Source organism: Chrysemys picta, chromosome 7, assembly GCF_011386835.1.
Source record: "Chrysemys picta bellii isolate R12L10 chromosome 7, ASM1138683v2, whole genome shotgun sequence".
Lineage (NCBI taxonomy): Eukaryota > Metazoa > Chordata > Testudines > Emydidae > Chrysemys > Chrysemys picta.
In genome coordinates, this window is record NC_088797.1 from 108647425 (window position 1) to 108666988 (window position 19564).

The following is a 19564-nucleotide window of genomic DNA, read 5'->3' on the forward strand; positions in this document are numbered from 1 at the left end:
AGCTGCTACCTCTGGCTAGGCGCGGGGGTGCCTGCTCCTGAGCTCAGAGCTGGGAGTCCCATTGCGCCTGGCGCTGCACATGCAAGACGCCATGCCCAGGCCAAGGCGAGAGGTTCACGCGTGGGCTGCAACCCGCAGGCCGGGGCTTCGCAGCTCCTCTCCAAGCGCAAACTTCCGCCCCCTGCCCTAGCCCGGGCCGGGGGAAGGGGCACGGCGGGGGGAGCGCCCATTCCTCGTGGAACAGCGGCGGCAGCAGCACGCTTGGCAAGCCCCTGCCTGCCGCCGCCCGCAGCTGCACGTGGCCGCTCCTGCCTGGCTCCTCAGCGCCGGCTGGGCTCGCCGCCGCTGCTGGGGACTGACGGGCGGCGGCGGTGTCTGGCTGGCCGGAGCGGGCTGGCTCTGCAGACCAGTCGCTACGCCGAGCGGGGGCAGCTCGGACCCACCCCACTGCTCAGCGTGCAGCCTAGCGGCTGCGGGGCTGGAGGCAGAGCGGAGCCGGGCGGCGGAGCGGAGCGTCTTCGGCGCCGCCCTCTGGGGGGAAGTGTGGCGAGAGGCGGAGAAGCGGTGAGTGCCGCGTGCCGCGCTCTGCCCGCCGGAGCGGAGCGGAGCGGGGCGGGAGGCTGCAGCCCGGGGAGCTCGGAAAGGTGTAGCGGGCGGTAGGAGGGATGCGGCGGCAGCGGCTCAGGTCTCTGGCCGGCTCCGCTTGGAGAAGTTGCTGCCTCAGGGGTTGCGGGCAGGGCAGGGGGGAGGCAGGGACCCGACGTGCATTTCTCAGCGAACAGCAGAGGAGCGCCCCAAGTTTTGGCTAACGGGAGGCGCCGGGGAACTTCTGCAGAAGGGCTGCCGCTGTCCTCGCATCCGGCGTGCTAGAGCAGGCATCGCACTACCTGCACCACACACACACGGAGACGGAGTGCAGACCCAGCATCCTACCTGCACAACACACACACTGAGTGCAGACTCAGCATCCTACCCGCACAACACACACACTAACTGCAGAGCAGGTCTTTTACTTGCACAACACACAGAGTGCAGACCCAGCATCCTACCGGCACAACACACACACTGACTGCAGAGCAGGTATTGTGCCTGCATAACACACACACAGACACTGAGGAGCGCAGAGCAGGTATTTGTACCTGCACAACACACACTCAGAGGAGCGCAGAGCTGGCATTATACCTACACAACACACACACACTCTGAGGAGTGCAGAACAGGCATTGCAGCCTCACCACACACACACAGGACTCATGAGGGCTGAGCAGGAATTTTACTTATGGAACATACACAATAAGGTGTGTAAAGCAGGCATTTAACATAACCATCCACACGTTTCTGCACATCTGTTTCATTACTGCATTAGATCTGTGTTTCCTGTTTACTGCCCTAAGGACATGAAACCACACACAGCTGTGAGGTAGTAGGTTTTTTGCTTTGTTGCAGTAATGACTTGCTGATACTGTGATATTTCAACCTTTACATTAAGATCAGCTTGATAAGCTTAGCTATTACTTTATGTATTGTAATAAGATCTGCTGGGGGTGGGGTTAAAGGTGTGTATGCATAGGGGGGTTGAGAGAGTGTGCTCGTACAGGGGTGTGTATGTGAATGTGTGTTGCGATGTGTATATATACAGGAGTTAGGGAGGATCTCTATGGGCTATGTCTATAACAGAGAGGGCTATAGCGGTACTTGTAGGGGAGTTGGGTTTCTGTGTGCAGGTATGTAGATTTGTGTGATCAGATTTCTTGCTAGAAAGAGTTTGTGTGTTATTTGCTTTGAGAGACATCTGCAAATATCCATCCTTGTTGGTTTTGATGCCCTTTGTGTTGGTCACAGTCTCCATACAGAAGGAAAAAAAGAGATTTTGTCATGTGCTGGTGGTTCTTGCTGACAATTTTCAGTAGCAACTGCTGGTGATGGCAAGATGCTTTAACTTATCTCTCCCTCCCCCCCCATTGCAAAGTGAAGTATGACAGTAATTGCCCAGAATATCTTTCAATATCTATGTATCAAAGACAGGAGGACCAGCATCCTTGATTGAGCAGGTCTTAACAGTGAAGTGTTTAAACTCCCTCTGGACAAATACTAGGTAATGTGTTAAAGTGTGTTGTCTACTCTTCTTCATGTACATTCTTGGTTAGTCATTTCTTAATATGCATGCTCAGGGATTTAGCCTAGATGTTGAGCTATTCAGCATTTCCACCCTATAAACAGATCAGGGGTACTTGACTTTTTAAAAATGTGAAAATGTTAGCCAGCTGTAGCGAGGCCTTGGAAAAATGCATAATTACTACAATAATGCAATTTTTGCTGTCATTGTGCTGGGCTGCCTATTGGGTTGATGCCTGTCTGCCTGAGAACTGCCAATTGGCTAATTACAGTAGTTTTACAGTGATTTGTAAGAGAAGACATTTGTAAAACTGTTTTTATCTGGAGCATTTTCCTTCAGTTAACTCAGACAGTGTGCACGTACCTTGAATAAAATTGTGGATGGCTATTCTCATTCAGTGATGCATATTTTTAGATGATGAAAGATGTTTCTTAAGGGCAAGTGGTTGACAATTCAAAATAGCTTCATAGTATGCATTTATTGAGAATGTAATCAAGGTTTAGTGACTGCTTATTATGGTTGACTCTTTTATGCTATGAATCAGTCGGAACTTTGGAGACGTCACATGTGATCTTCCTTTTGTTGTACTCCTTGTTTTATCATAATACTACAGCCTTGCTCTGCAGGGATTCCAGTTTGAATATAACAGGACAGTATTTTAGGATGGTACCGTCTACATAGTTATGAAACCTTCAGATATAGATTTCATTCTGTAACCCTTGCTTTGGAGACAGTGCTTTAGTTTGCTTGTAAATGTGTAATTAAAATAGAATCAGTTGGAATGATTAGCCCTGGAAGATCTTTATCATCTGATGGCCGCTCAAACATACACCTTTTGTTTTGTGTCCAGAAAATGATCATCTACTTATAAAACCAGAGTAATCAAAAGAACAAGTTATAGGCTGAAATTCAAAGCCCTGTATTCATTGGAATTACTCATGAAGAGTAAATATTTTGAAGGAGTACCTGAAAAATGCCCTCGTTTAGACATTTGTTGACGCAAATGAGTAATTGAATAGTACTAGGTTAATGCTGACTATAGACTACTTTTGATTTTTGCCAAAAAGGGAACATCTCCTTGAACCACTAATCATAAAAATTGGTATTTTTCACCCTATACTATGGTATAACTGTCTTAACATGTTTTGTTCATGTTAGTGATGCAAATGGTATCACCTCTGATGCCATGATTGCTCCTTTTGTATTCTCTGCTGCTGGTGCCACTTCACACTCCTGGGCATTGAGTCAAAGTAGTCAATTAGCTCTTCACATGCCAAGAAAAAGAAAATTAATTTAAATGCTGAAAAGAAGGAACAACTTGTATGAAAGGTCAGTGAACTACCAGATTTTTGATGACACTGGAACCTGGGGGAGCCAGAACAACATACTTGTGTTTGTAAATCTAGTCAACATGGAGCCCAGTGCTATATTCTGAAGTCAACCACAAATTGATTTTATGGTTCAAGAATTGTGATAGAAAGTCCAGTTACAAATGCAAAATGTTTTACATGAGGGTTTATAATAGGAATGTGACTAACCAGTTGAAATTTGCATTACAAAATACTTATAATTGTGCTGTTATAACTGAAGATGCTATAATGGACTTAATTATCTTTACTAAGCTAAAACTACAATGGTTGGAAAGTGTACAAAGGAAAAGATAACTGAAATATGAACATTCTGCTTTTATTTCATGTACTTAGAATACAAGGATTGGTCTAGACAATCCATCACCAGTACTAACAAGACTCTTGTTATAGATGCATAGTCTAGTACTGTATATATGCATCATATATTATTGATACTTTTTTCAGTTCATTTAATCAATACAGGCAATTTGCTTAAACAGTTTAGTGCAGCCAAATTTTACTCTTGCTTTTCTTACCTGTTAATTTTTGACATGAGTTTTTCCTAAAATTACTGTCAAGATAGAAATTGGAAGCTGCTCAGATCTTAATTTCTTTGCTTGAGACAGGCTGGTAATTTTAAAATAAAACTACTGTTTCACATTTTCAGTTTTTATTTGTAAGAAAAAAAAATCTGGGATTTTTTCAGTGTTTACTTTCCAAACATTAAAACTGGGATGAAATCCAGTTAAAAATTAAAAAAATGGGAAAAATTAGGTGAAGGGAGGGGGCAAAGGAAAACAAAAACTTTTTAAATATACACATTTTACTACAGTATAATTGAAACTTTTTTTTAATGTACAAAGGTGTATTTTGTCTCTCTCAGAGCTGGTAGTTTTTCCAGAAATCCTAGTTTGCGTACGCTCACATAATTTTCTTCGAAGTATCCTTACTCGTGTTGAGCCTCTTGCTGCTTGAAGGTAGTCCAACTTCGAAAATAAGCACTCTGCATCCACAGATCCAGGGGGTACACTCAAAGCTTGCTGTGCTGCTTTGTTGAAGTTGAGAAGTGTGTCTTGATGATTGTTCCAGAAAACCAGCACATCCAGTTTTGTATTGTCAGGATTAGGCAAGTTCATGTATGTAGTAAATTCCCCTTTCAGATTTGAAATTTCTTTAGTGGCAATGGTTGAAACACTCTGGCATAAAGACCATAGTCTGCTGTAAATTTCACCTTGAGGAAGAGGTGGATGACATTCAAAAAAATATTTTGGATATTGGGGATTCAGATTATGGGCCATGGTTGTTTCCCATTTCTCACTGAGTTTTGTGTTTAAAGGTTTTGAACGCTTTTTTGGTTTTCACATGTTCCGGGGTGTGAAAGATTTCCAGAAACAGATGAGTTTGCTGTGTGTTTCTCCTTCAGCTTTTGTGCTTAGTTCAGCTGAGATTTTGGTTGTCAGGATCCGGTAAACATCTGTATTGGCAAACATGTGGGCAGTAGTGAGAGAAAACTCCAGTGTTTTCTGCATGTCATACAGTGATTCCAAGTTTTCAGCAATTAACATTACCTTGGTGCTTAGAATCTGGCAGTTATTTTGGATTTGCCAGTCCCTTTAGAGTTTCTGCTTTAGAACCAACAAACTCTGGATGATCTAGGAGACATATTTGCATAGTCCACACATTATTTACATGACAGGCAGTGAAGTACAAGCTCATCCACAGATGTGGCTCAACAGGGGTAGGTAATTGGCAGTTGGCTCTGCACTCATCTTGCACTGTGTTAAACAAAGCCTTCGACTTGTTCGCATGCTTGAAAATGGCCCCAAATCCAATGATAAAGATTTCATGTCTTTCATTTCTTCTTCAGTAGCAGTAGCTGCTGACAGTGCAGAGTTAGTTAAATGAGCAGGACAGGGAATACACAGCAGCACTGGTTTCTGATTGAGTTTAATCTCCTGGGAAAACTTAGCCTCGTAGGAAGCAGAATATGTGTTAGTTATGGCCACATTTTCCCAAGTTAGTTGGTACATCTCCAACATGTCAGTTATTGCTGTGTCGAGAAAATGTCTGTCAGCAGAGGGGATGACTGTCATATCAGCACAAAACAATGTGGGTTTATTCGCTTTGAAATAAAAAAAAATGAAAACAAAAGGCCAAGAATTGGATAGTCCAAAGCATCAGGAAACTCATAAAAAATCAGACTAGACACCACATTTCCATCAGTTCATTCCATCAGCTTAGATACTAAAGCATTGTCTTTTTCTTTCAGATACTTACGAGTGAGGTTGTCTGCATTAGGAAGGGTTTTTGCTGCTGGACATTATTGATGCACAAAGTCACCAATAGGTCCCTCTACTATTAACAGTGGTTGTCCGGTGAAACAAAGAGCATGCACAAATTCATTGATACAGTTGTGCTATGTCCTCTCTTTCATTAAAGCTCTGGTGAAAGCTCCTTATATTGACTGTTTATTCCGAAGCCCACTTTCTTCCTTAAGCTTCTTGTGTTGCTTGCTTTCAACATGCTCCTTTATTCGGTCAGTGCGAGCACTGACCTCCATGCTGCAGTATTTGCAGCACAATGCATCGCTCCTGTCTTTACTTTTCTTGAAAATTTCTAAACACTGATTTTCTTGATAGATTTGCGTTTTCGCCCCATGTTTATTGTTTTACCTTATCTATCTGTAACCCCAAGAAGCTTACCTGGGTTCCGGGGGCTCTGTGTGCTGGTAGTTCGTGAGAGGCACACAGTCCCAGGTAGGAATGGGGAGCCAAGGGCAGACTCAGTCTGCTAGGCAACCGAGAGGAAGAGAGGAGAGACACTGTGTAGAACAATGGGGCCTCTGTTGGTTTGGGGAAGGACTGCAGGTGTGCCAACTCAGACGAAGGGGCAGAGTCACATCTCTGACAAGGGAAAGCCCAGGAAGAAGAGCTAGCCTGATCAATAGGGAGTGAGAAGCCCTTCCCTGGGAGCCCTGGAGGTGGGAGAAGCCATTTTGGGAGAAATCTGGACCCAGCCAAAGAAAGGGCAGGACTAGCTGTGTGGGGATCCAGAAGAACCCATGCCCATTCATCCAAACCCGAAAGGAGATTGGCACCCATAAATACTGTAAAATATTGGGGATTTTTTTTTAATACTGATGCCACTGGGCAGCATATGGCAGAATCTGGGGGGAGCAGGGGGAGGAAGGGTAGGGTTACCATATTTAAAAAATAAAAAAAGAGAACACTCCACGGGCCCTGACCCCGCCCCTTTCCCGCCCCCGGCCCTGCCCCAACTCCGCCCTTTCCCTGCCCCTTCCCCAAAGTCCCCGCCCTAACTTCCCCTCCTCCCTTCCAGCCACGCGAAAAGGGCTGCCCGAGCGTTACCGGCTTTACAGTTTGCGGGCAGCTTCCAGACCCTGCGCCCCCGGCCGGCGCTTCCCCAGCGCAGCTGGAGCCCGGGAGGGGAAGCGCCCAGCCGGGGCCGCAGGGTCTGGAGGTTGCCCGGCACACCATGAAGCCGGTAGCACTCGGGCTTCGGGCAGCCCCTATGCCTCCAGACCCTGTGCCCCCGGCCGGGCACTTCTCCTCCCCGGCTCCAGCTGCTCTGCTCCGGCGGCGCAGGGTCCGGAGGCACGGGGGCTGCCCGAAGCCGGTAGCGCTGGCTTGGGCAGCTTAGCTCTTAAACAGAGCCGAAGTCTGAGTCAGGAGAGGAGCAGAGCAGCCGCGGGAGAGGAAGTGCCCGGCCGGTATTTTTCCTGGACATGTTCGGCTTTTTGGTAATTCCCCCCCGGACGGGGGTTTGATTGCCGAAAAGCCGGACATGTCCGGGAAAAACCGGACGTATGGTAACCCTAAGGAAGGGGGAGAAATGCACCTCTGTTTCTGAAAATGACATTTGCAGTATATATGCAAGTTTTTTTTTCCAATGATGATCGACGTTCCTAACAACACTCATACATTTCTGTAAGGATTGATTGATTGATTTGATTTATATCTAAGGCCTGTTTGTTAAGTGGATGGAGTGTTAGTCATTCCACATTGAAAAAATAATAATACACAAAAATTAAAAAATAACTGGAGATCTTACCAAAATTTCTCTGCTAAACAACAGGTGTAAACATAGCCCATTATGTCTTAAATAAACGATGCATTATTTAATGCTTCCTCACATTTGTGTATTAATCAAATAAAAAAACAAAGTTGTAGATCTTGTACTTAGCAATGGTTTCAGAGTAGCAGCCGTGTTAGTCTGTATCCACAAAAAGAAGAACAGGAGTACTTGTGGCACCTTAGAGACTAACAAATTTATTAGAGCATAAGCTTTCGTGGACTACAGCCCACTTCTTCGGATGCATATAGCTATATGCTATATGCATCCGAAGAAGTGGGCTGTAGTCCACGAAAGCTTATGCTCTAATAATATGCATCCGAAGAAGTGGGCTGTAGTCCACGAAAGCTTATGCTCTAATAAATTTGTTAGTCTCTAAGGTGCCACAAGTACTCCTGTTCTTCTTTGTACTTAGCAATGTATTTAGGTTTCCATTGCAATTACATTGTTAGCTTTAATAATGTCAGATGTGCTTTCTTTAGATTTAAACTAACACTAATGATCTGTACTTGTTTAATAATATATTGATTTAGGAAGTTAGAACATCCAAATGTTTTACTCCTTTTGTACAGATACTTCAACTCAGCAGAAAAGAACCAGACCTAAAATATGTGCCATTACATTCTCACACAAGAATTTCATTAACATTAAGGTTACTAGACTTTATAGCCTACAGATCAGAAACTGCAAGGAAATATGCAGTTAAGTGATTCAACACTCCCAGGGCAGATTCTTTGGTGTAATTTGTCATAAATACAACAATGTACACCAGCTGAGGGTTTGTCTCCCATTTATATGGCACTCATCGGTTCCCCTTCTCAGCCTTCAGTGCCTCCCTCCACCACCCACATAGTCCATCTATTTTCCTCTCATCCCGAACAGCTGACGAATGACTTTGAGTTCCATCATATTCCTTGATGGGGACTCTGGTTATTTAGCTAATGAAACCTAATGAAATATGGGGGGAAATGGGGAAATTTTCAAGAGGGAGCATTTAAAAATATATCTTGTCCAAATTTAGTTTATTTTACAAAAAATATACTAAATTTTATACTTTACTAAATAAAAACTAAAATTCCATTGTCGTCTGAAAGGTCATTGTGGCAAAACTGGAAATTAAATTCAACAATTAAAGTGTGAAACTGAGAGATTTTAATAGTGCTTTAAAGTGCAAATCTCCATGCAACCTGAAGTGTAGAGATTCCGCTGATGTGTCCATAAGATTGAACACTTATCAGTATTGCAGTTATGTACAGATTGTTAATTCAGTCTAGTGTATGTATGGCAGAATGTAATGTTTCTATTTAATTAAGGGTATGTTTTACAGTCACACTAGTTATTTGTCCTTCTGACCATTTCACTTGTGTGTTTTTGACCAAATAACTGAAAATATGATCATGATTCTGGACTGGTTGCTTGATCTGATTTTTACATAATGAGCAGGAGAGGCAGGCTATCTGGGAACTTGAGTGCAATGAGAGCACTGCAAGTCTTTGATTACACAGCCATTGTAGGCAATGAATAGCACTTTAGGGGCAAAGGGTTAATGTAGCTTTTGCATGGAATATTCATTTATATTATGCCTAGTTTCTAGCCACTGTTGAACACTGCTTATAAATGCTAGCTTTAAGGAACCCACCATCCTTCATGATAGTTTAGATAATGATCATAAAATGAAGAACTTCTAACACAGGGGTCGGCAACCTTTCAGAAGTGGTGTGCCGAGTCTTCATTTATTCACTGTAATTTAAGGTTTCGCATGCCGGTAATACATTTTAACGTTTTTTAGAAGGTCTCTCTCTATAAGTCTATATATAATATAATTAAACTACTGTTGTATGTAAAGTAAACAAGGGTTTCAAAATGTTTAAGAAGCTTCATTTAAAATTAAATTAAAATGCTGATCTTAAGCCGCTGGCCTGCTCAGCCCGCTGAGGGCCTGGGGTTCCATTCACCTAGGCCGGCAGCTGGAACCCGGCTGGCAAGGGGCTGGCAGCCAGAACCCCAGGTGGCAGCGGGATGAGCAGGGCCGGCGGCTGGGACCCCAGCTGGCAAGGGGCTGGCAGCCAGAATCCCAGACCGGCGGCGGGCTGAGCGGGGCCGGGACCCTAGACCGGCGGCGGGCTGAGCGGGTCAGCCCGCTGCCAGTCTGGGGTTCCATCCACTGGCTCCTGCCAGCCAGGTTCCCGGCTGCCAGCCCCGCTCAGCGCACTGCCGGTCTGGGGTTCTGGCTGCCGACCCCTTGCCAGCTGGGGTCCCAGCCGCCGGCCCTGCTCAGCTTGCTGCCAACCTGGTGCTCAGGGTTGGGGGTGGGGATGTGGGGGGTGCAAGAGTCAGGGCATGAGGGGGCTGGGTATGTGTGGGGAGTTGCAGGAGTCAGGGCAGGGAGTGTGGGGAGTGCAGGAGTCAGGGCAGAGGGGTGTGAGGGGGCTGGGTATGTGTGGAGGTGCAGGAGTCAGGGCAGAGGGCTGGGGGCATGTGAGGGGGTGCAGGAGTCAGGGCATGGGGTGTCGGGGGACTGGGTATATGTGGAGGGTGCAGGAGTCAGGAATGGGGTCATGGGGGGATGCAGGGAGCTGGGATGCAGGGGTCAGGGCAGAGGGCTAGGGGGGTGGGCTGGGTCAGAGGGATGCTCCTACCCCCCTTCCTCGCCTCCTTACCGGTCTGAGCAGCGAGGGCGCTGGGGCTGCTCTTCTCCCCTCCCTCGCAAGGGCCATCGGCGGCAGGGAGGGAGAGGAGGCGGGGCGCCACGCAGCACGCTGGGGGAAGAGGCGGGGGAGGGGGAAGCTTGGGTGCCGGCGGAGCCTGCCCTACAGCAGCAGCCGGCAGGAGCAAGCTTGCTTCTGGCCCCCGCCCCCGCCAGGGAGAGCGATAGGCAGGGGGCGGAGAAGAGCGGGCTGGGTCGGGCAGGATTTTTAATGGCACACTGCTGCCTGCTGGGGTCTGGCTCAGCCCACTGCCAGGGTTCGTGCCATAGGTTGCCGACCCCTGTTCTAACGCATGATTCTTAGTAAGAACAAACAGAATTAAGATGCCAAATCATAATGATTGCCGATGAGGAAAGAAACAGTGTAGTTGTGCTCATTCCACTGTAGCCAGAGGCCAGGGATCCAAGATATTATTGTGAATATTAATAAAAATGGTATTGTGAATGTTAATAAAAACGAACAATACATTATTGGGTCCCCCGCTCAGTGTTTCTCATACATAGTTGACGTATCCTCCTCTGAAGTTGTTGAGTGAAATTGATGTAAATTCCAAGTAGACTGTGTCTGTAAAACAACATAAGAACGGTCATATTGGGTCAGACCAATGGTCCATCTAGCCCAGTATCCTATTTTCCAACAATGGCCAGTGCCAGATGCTTAAGAGGGAATGAATAGAACATGGCAATTATTGAGTGAGCCATCCCCTGTCCTCCAGTCACAGCTTCTGGCAGTCATAGGTGTAAGGACATCCAGAGAATAGAGGTGTGTCCATGACTATCTTGGCTAAGAGCCTTTGATGGACCTATCCTCCACGAACTTATCTAATGCTTTTTTGAACCAAGTTATACTTTTGGCCTTCACAATATCCCCTGGCAATGAGTACTACAGGCTGACTGTGCATTGTGTGAAATAGTACTTCCTTTTGTTTGTTCTAAACCTGGTGCCTATTGATTTCATTGGGTGACCCTTGGTTCTTGTGTTATATGAAGGGGGAAATAACACTTCCATATTCACTTTCTCCATACCATTCATGATTTTATAGACCTCTATCATAGTCCCCTCCCCGTCATCTCTTTTCTAAGATGAACAGTCCCAGTCTTTTTAGTATCTCCTCCAAAGGAAGCTGTTCCATATACTTGCACACAATAATTTTTGGTTTCAGAGTAGCAGCCGTGTTAGTCTGTATCCGCAAAAAGAACAGGAGTGTTTGTGGCACCTTAGAGACTAACACATTTATTTGAGCATAAGTTTTCGTGGGCTACAGTCCACTTCTTCAGATGCATAGAATGGAACATATAATAATGAGATATATACGTACAGAACATGAAAAGGAGGAAGTAGCAATATCAACTCTAAGAGGCTAATTAATTAAGATGAGCAATTATCAGCAGGAGGAAAAAAAACTTCTGTAGTGATAATCAAGATGGCCCATTTCAGACCGTTGATGAGATGTGAGGATAGTTAACATGGGGAAATAGATTCAATCTGTGTAATGACTCAGCCATTTCCAGTCTCTATTCAAGCCTAAGTTAATGGCATCTAGTTTGCGTATTAATTCAAGTTCAGCAGTTTCTCCTTGGAGTCTGTTTTTGAACTGACTGAAGAAGTGGGCTGTACCCCATGAAAGCTTATGCTCAAATAAATTGGTTAGTTTCTAAGGTGCCACAAGTACTCCTGTTTTTTTAACAATGATTTTTGTTGCCCTTCTCTATACTTTTTTCATTTCTAATGTATATTTTTTGAGATGGGGTGACCAGAACTTCACAGAGTATGCAAAGTGTGGGCATATCATGGATTTATATAGTGGCATTATGCTATTGTAGCCTTATTACCTGTATCTTTCCTAATGGTTCCTAACATTGTTAGCTTTTTTGACTGCTGCTGCACATTGAGTAGATGTTGTAGAGAACGATCTATGATGACTTAAAGATCTTTTTCTTGTGTGGTAAGAACTAATTTAGAACCCATCATTTTGTATATATAGTTGGGATTATTTTTTCCAATGTGAATTACTTTGTACTTATCAACAGTGAATTTCATCTGCCATTTTGTTGCCTAGTCACCCAGTTTTGGGAGATCCCTTGGTAATTCTTTACAGTCAGTTTTGGACTTTACTATTTGCAAACTTTCCACCTCACTGTTTACCTCTTTTTTCCAGATAATTTATGAATATGTTGAACTGCACAGATCCCAGTGTAGATCCTTGGGGACCCCATTATTTACCTCTTTCCATTCTGAAAACTGACCGTTTATTCCTACCCTTTGTTTCCTATCTTTGAACCAGTTACTGATCAATGAGAGGATCTTCCCTCTTATTCCATGACTGCTTACTTTGCTTATGAGCCTTTTGTGTGGGACCTTGTCAAATGCTTTCTGAAAGTCCAGCTACACTATAGCAACTGGATTACCCTTGTCCTCATGCTTTTTGACACCCCGAAAGGATTCTAATAAACTGATGAGGCACTAAAAAACCATGTTGACAGTTCCCCAACATATTGTGTTCATCTATGTGTCTGATAATTCTGATAATTCAGGTTAGCTGTGACATTATCGGGGATACTGATAGGAACCTATCCTTGTAACAAAGCCCGATGCCAACTCTGTCCACATATCTATTCAAGTGACATCATCATAGGACCTAATCACATCAGCCATACCATCAGGGGCTCGTTCACCTGCACATCTACCAATGTGATATATGCCATCATGTGCCAGCAATGCCCCTCTGCCATGTACATTGGCCAAATCGGACAGTCTCTCTGCAAAAGAATTAATGGACACAAATCTGACATCAGGAATCATAATACTCAAAAACCAGTGGGAGAACACTTTAACCTGTCTGGTCATTCAATGACAGACCTGCGGGTGGCTATCTTACAACAGAAAAACTTCAAAAAGAGACTCCAACGAGAGACTGCTGAGCTGGAATTGATATGCAAACTAGATACAATCAACTCAGGATTGAATAAGGACTGGGAATGGCTGAGCCATTACAAACATTGAATCTATCTCCCCTTGTAAGTATTCTCACACTTCTTATCAAACTGTCCGTACTGGGCTATCTTGATTATCACTTCAAAAGTTTCTTTCTCTTACTTAATTGGCCTCTCAGAGTTGGTAAGACAACTCCCACCTGTTCATGCTCTCTGTATGTGTGTATACATATCTCCTCAATATATGTTTCACTCTATATGCATCCGAAGAAGTGGGCTGTAGTCCACGAAAGCTTATGCTCTAATAAATTTGTTAGTCTCTAAGGTGCCACAAGTACTCCTGTTCTTTTTGCGGATACAGACTAACACGGCTGCTACTCTGAAACCTGTCATCTGATCCTGGTGACATATTACTGTTTAATATATCAATTTGTTCCAAACCTACCTCAACTGACACCTTAGTCTGGGATGATTCCTCAGATCTGTCATCTAAAAAAGACTAGCTCAGATGTGGGAATCTCCCTCACATCCTCTGCAGTGAAGACTGATGCAAAGAATTAATTTAGCTTCTTTCCAATGGCCTTGTCTTCCTTGAGTGCTTCTTTAGCCCTTTGGTTGTGCAGTGACCCCAATGATTATTTGGCAGGCTTCCTGCTTCTGATGTACTTAAAAAAAATTGCTGTTAGTTTTTGTGGTAGTCAGTGATAATGAAGATGGTCAGCAATCAGGAGTTGATCAAGAATTCATTGACTGTAATTGCTCAGGGACCAGAATGTGCAAAATTAAACAGATGCAGGTGGGTCAAAAGCAAGCTGAAATACAAAAGCCTCAGTTACTGCATTATGGGCCCAATTCTGTAGCTTTAGTTAAGCAGAACTCCTATTCACTTCAAAATAACACCATTATGATGTTTCCAATTGGTGTTTTGGCTGACTAAGAATTGCAGAATGGGGCCCAATGATTTGAAACCACACAGCATTTGCAGTTACCGGATAATAGATGTTCTCCTATATTTGACACTGTGTAGTATATACAGAGTGTCTTTTATAAGCTAATTTACAAGCCTTTGGATTTATAATGCACATACTTAATTTTATAAATATTTGTATTTTGTTGTAGTGCCTGCATTTTAAGTATACTGTTTCTCTGTGACCTAGACAGTCTCCAACATATGTTTTTAACAGAAACTCATTAAAACTGACATTTTTACTCTGTACTAGTTTTCAGTATGAAGAAATATACATTTAACAAAGATTTCCATCTTCATCCTTTAGAAAATAATCATTTTAAATGTAACTTAAGCAGCAATCTTAGCACAAGGTAAACAAAGCTAATAAGATTGCAGAAGGCCTCATTAATATTGTTACTTATTACATGTATTTGATTAGCATCCCATTATGCTAGGTACTGTACAAATACATAGACGTGGTCCCTTACCAGAGGAGCATGCAGTCTAATTAAAGTCCTTTTGGTTAAATTTGGACAACTGTGATGACCCAATCTATCCCAAACTGGAAAGAGCTGTGAGACCAAAGAACTAATACATAGCGATACAGAGATAAGAAACATGAGCAGAAAATGCCAAAATAAGAGTTACCGTTGAAAAATGCAAGTTTCTATAAGACATCTGGGAGGAAAATAGCCAGAAACTTAAATAACAGGAGAATTATTTGAAACGCATACACCTAGGAGAAGGAAGTGATGGGGGAAACGGTAATACTGAAGGAGGTAGGAGAGATATTGGACAGCAAATTAAACATTAGGTATAATGGACAGCAAATTAAACATTAGGTATAATGTGATACGGCTTCAGAAAAAAAAAACTATTGCCATTTTATGCTGCATATTCCTTTCATGGAGCAAGCAGGAACAGTCTGTCTCAACATGATTGGACCAGGAATATTGTGTTTAATTTTTGCACTAAACTGGAACAGATTGTTTGGGTTATAGAAAATTTGAATGAGTGTATGAGGAAAGTTTGATTTTTATATTTAATATTAAACTCATCTGTGATTTAAGCAGGGCATGACAATGGTTTACAAATACCTGTATTTGAAGGTGTTAACACCAAGGAGTAGAGGAGTCTCTATTTTGTGTGGTACAGTATAGGTATTTCTAGAAATGGGATTACATTAAAAAAGGAACAATTTAGACTGAATATTAGGAAAATATGCCAGATGGTGAGATGTGCTTGGCTTTGGAGTAGCTGCCCAAAGGAACTGATGGAAGCTTCATTCCTTGGGAGTTCTTAAACTAGAAAATGTCCTATGAGGAATACTCTTTTGTATGAATATAAAAATGGATGATCTAATGATATTATCCATCTCTGACTTCTTTGATTCTAATATCTAATCAATTGTTACTTTTGTAAGCTTTATCATTCAACTGTTTTATACTTTAGATTGCATTACCCCAAGGAGTGTCAAATGTCTAAGGAGTTTGGTAGATATTCCTCACAGATTTTCCAGGAGAGCCCCTCAGCTCAAATCCCCTCATGCCAATAGTGACTTATGTTTGTAGGACTATAGATGACTGCACATCCCACAAGTAATCAAGCCTGGCTTGGTGGCTGAGGTATATGAGAGTTTTTTGGGGTCTTCTTTGGAACTACTAATCGTGCAGTTTCTTGGATGGATATCAATTTGTTAAACCAGAGGAGTAATAGGCCCTATTATTCTTCAAGAAGTGTCCCTGCGGGTGCTCCACTTTAGGTGAATCTGCGTCCCTGCACCTGCGATCAGAGAATTTCAGTAGGAGTGCCTGTTTGGGTCGCACCTGTGCTGTCCCCATCTCACACTGACTCTGGTGGTTATATAGCACGGTGTGACCACTCTCCCGCCCCACTTCCTTGTCTACCGCCCTTGGCTTGAGATGGAGCAATCAGCAGTGCCTCTGGGTTTGCCTTTATCTTAAAATGTAGTTTTAGAGTTAGTAATTTTAGAACCCAGTTAGTTAGCTTAGCTACTCTTCTCTTCCTCATTTATTTTTCTTTATTTAGAAGAATTTTTTAAATTAGATTAAGTATCATTTCTTATTATACTCTTTAGCAGAGTATAGATATCCTCCCTCATGGGAGAAACTTTATTCTAAGTGGCATGCCTGGATCCCTGGATTTTAAACATTGCTTAACTTGACAGGAGTCAATCCTGGTCTCTGACAGACAGTCGCAGTTTGTCCGCTGTCTCGGTGAGATACACATTCCGCAAAAGTGCTCTCATTGCCATAATCTTAAGACTTGCACCAGAAGAGCGAGGGAGCTTAAGATAAAACTTCTCTTGATGGAGAAGTCTCTGCACCCGGCTTCCAATCCAGGATCGCGGACCCCTCCTGGACACTGGTCTCCAGTGATGGCATCTGACAGACATTCCCCATCACCCTCACAGAGGAAAGATCACTCTTCCAAAAAGGTGGCAAAAAAATTGGCTACGACCTCTTCTTTCCGGGAATCAGCTAAAAAGAGATGACCCCCAACCTTCAGAGGCTCTTGGTACCGACCTCACTGAAGCCAACTACCTCTGAGGTGGCGGGACCCTCCAGTACCATAGGTACTGTGACAGCCAAAGACCCTAAGCGGGCAGGCTCAGAGAGAAGCAGCAAAGGGCAACTTATCCTCCATTCCTTGGCCCCTCCGGAGCTGCTCAAACATGTGACGCTGAGCAGTGCTACAGTCTGTGGCGCCACCTTCTGCCTTGATATTGCATAGCGCTCAATCATTGGCACCGACAATCGCTGTAATTCCATCGGCACCGCCAACAATGCCCTCCTAGATACCTATGCTCTTGGTACTGAAACACAAAGACCTTCTGGTCTCTTCAGCCCACCCTATCACTAAATGATTCTTCAAGGATATTCATAACCTATATCCTGAAATTTGAGTCTCTACTCCATCATCTCGTTTTTCCCAAAACCTCTTGTGAAGAAACGAGAAGCAATGTTCTATACCCTGGACATCAGAAGGGCACTAGCATTTTACATTGAAAGGACTAAACCCTTCAGAAAGCCGCTAAAGTATTTTTTTCTATTATGGAAAGATTTAAAAGAGCTGCCCTAACCAAGCAAAGGCTCTCAAAATGGATGTCTGGATGCACTGACCTTTATCATCACCAACAGCATCTACAGCCCTACCAGGTACCTACACACACTCCACCAGATCGTTTTCTACGCCGATAGCCTTCCTCAACAATGTACCCATCATGGACCTCTGTAAAGGAGCAACCTGGGCGTCAGCCCATACATTCACAGAGTACTATGCAATAGAGCAGCGCTTGACATCAGATGCTCTGCTGGGACTTATTGTCTTATCATCCTTCACAAATTCAATTCCCAAGTCCCTCCCATCCAATGAAGGGCACTGTTCTACAGTCACCTAAAGTGGAACACCCCCAGGCAGATCTCTTGAAGAAGAGAAGGTTACTCACCCTGTGCAGTAACTGAGGTTCTTTGGGATGGTTGTCTCTGTGGGTGTTCCACTACCCACCTTCCTCCCCTTTACTTCAGAAGTTTTTCTGCTAGGGACTCTGTGGTAGGAAAGGAATTGAGGGTTTTTTTTCGCACAGCGCTACGTAACCGACAGAGGTGGCACGAGATGGGGACAGCACATGTGTGACCAAAACAGGCACTGCTACTGAAATTCTCTGATTGCAGGCACGGGGATGCAGGTTCAACTAAAGTGGAGCACCCACAGGGACAACTGTCTTGAAGAACCTCAGTTACTGCATAGGGTAAGTAACCTTTTCTTTGTGCATTGGGATCAGCAGCTGGACCCTTGCATCGTTGATGTCAATTGGACTCTGCACAGGAGCATGGATCTATGCCAGCAGACCTTGCTTTGGCATTGGGGCTCTAGAAAGCCAATAAATCCTTGAGAGATTGTCTGAGATTACATGGTGATGTTTGTGTCGTGGCTTTCTATTTATTGCATATGTAATGATCGGTCACAATGACTCAACTTCACTGTGAAAGAACAGTAATACAAGGATCACTTCACAATTACTGTGTGATTTTTTTTTTATTATTATTATTATTTATTATTATTATTTTATTTTGCAACTCTCTTCCATATCAAAGCAGTTAGTCAAGGTTGAGTATTTCTGGTCCAGGTTGTGAGTGTCTCATTGGAGCCTTTCCTGAAGTTAAAAAAAATGAGAAATTTTATAAATAATAATGCTATAAAACAGTTCAGTATCTCAGATTGAGGATTGACCTGCCTAGGAGATATAGAAGAATAAATCAAGATGAAACCACAATCACTTTTGACATTTAGTGTTAGAATTACTTTGCAAGGCTATTTATACCAGCTTTAAAATAGTTTTAACAAGAAACTAGATGTGAGAAGGTGAACCTAGGTTAAATGAGTCCCATTATCAGAAAGGGAAAACATTCACTTGCACACTACCAGACTATTTTAAATACTTATGTTCTTTGCAGAATAGACTTTGTACTTTACTAAGTATAGCAGCAAAAACTGAGAATATTTAGTCTGAGAAATGGATATATATTGGCATCTTTTAAGTCAAGTTTGGATCTCTGTTGCACCTCGGTAAATCAGGTTTAGCTCAGCTGAAGTCACTAGAGTTACTCTGAATTTGCACTGGTGAAAATGAGACCGTATCCATCCTTTCTTTGGGTGGTATATAATTACTTTGCTCAGTATTGTTAGGCACCGAATGTCTGCGAGAGAGTAGTTTCCTGTTTTTTGGAGAAGAGCAGAAGACGTTGCTCTGCCAAGTAAAAAGCTAACCTAGCCTCTCCAAAAGTCACTTACACAGTAAGTGCCCTTCTGCATGAGGGTATGGCTAGTTGAGAACACACATCAAGGAGTTTGTCAGCAGGGCAGTTCTGAGGTTTTTATTTTGTACTTTCATTACAAGGCCAATTTCATCATATTCCTCCACACATCAATAAGTCCATCTCTTTGAGCATGACCTCACCCTACAGCTGGGGCAGCATCCCTGGCTGATTCCCCCCACTTTACAAAGGTTATCCTCTTACGCAGTCAGAGCTATATAACAGGAGGGCGATCAATTGTTCTTGTCCACCGAGGGAAGAAAATTTTCAAAATTTTCTTTGCTCTCATTGACTTTCATCGGAGTTGCCTGGCTAAACCTGTGTAGTGCTTTGAAAGTGTACCTGAAGCATATTTCCCCCCTGATGTGCATATTTCACTCCCATATCTATTGTATGCTTTAGATGGCACCATTCTCATAGATCATGGTACTTAATAATAAAATAAATATAAATATACAAATCTCTATTAAGAAGCAACAAATTAAAAATAACGAGAGAAAAAGATAGTTTCAAACCTAAACTTCAGACTATTTCGTTATTAGCAGTGTATTATTCATCCACTTGATGTTTCTGTGTGGT

At 43.3% G+C, this 19564-nt stretch overlaps 1 protein-coding gene across 7 annotated transcripts in view; it reads left to right on the forward strand.

Moving 5' to 3' along the window:
- The first annotated feature begins 281 nt into the window (after window positions 1-281).
- CHST15 (carbohydrate sulfotransferase 15) overlaps window positions 282-19564 on the forward strand; it is an 87190-nt gene continuing 67907 nt past the window's right edge. Inside the window, exon 1 of one of the 7 annotated variants that reach the window (XM_005305877.5) lies at window positions 282-564. The gene's annotated coding sequence lies outside the window, so the exon portion shown is untranslated. Of the gene's footprint in view, window positions 2096-3304; window positions 3446-19564 lie in introns of those variants that run through there. The other 6 variants (XM_008166290.4, XM_005305875.4, XM_065552260.1 and 3 more) reach the window with 6 other exon arrangements.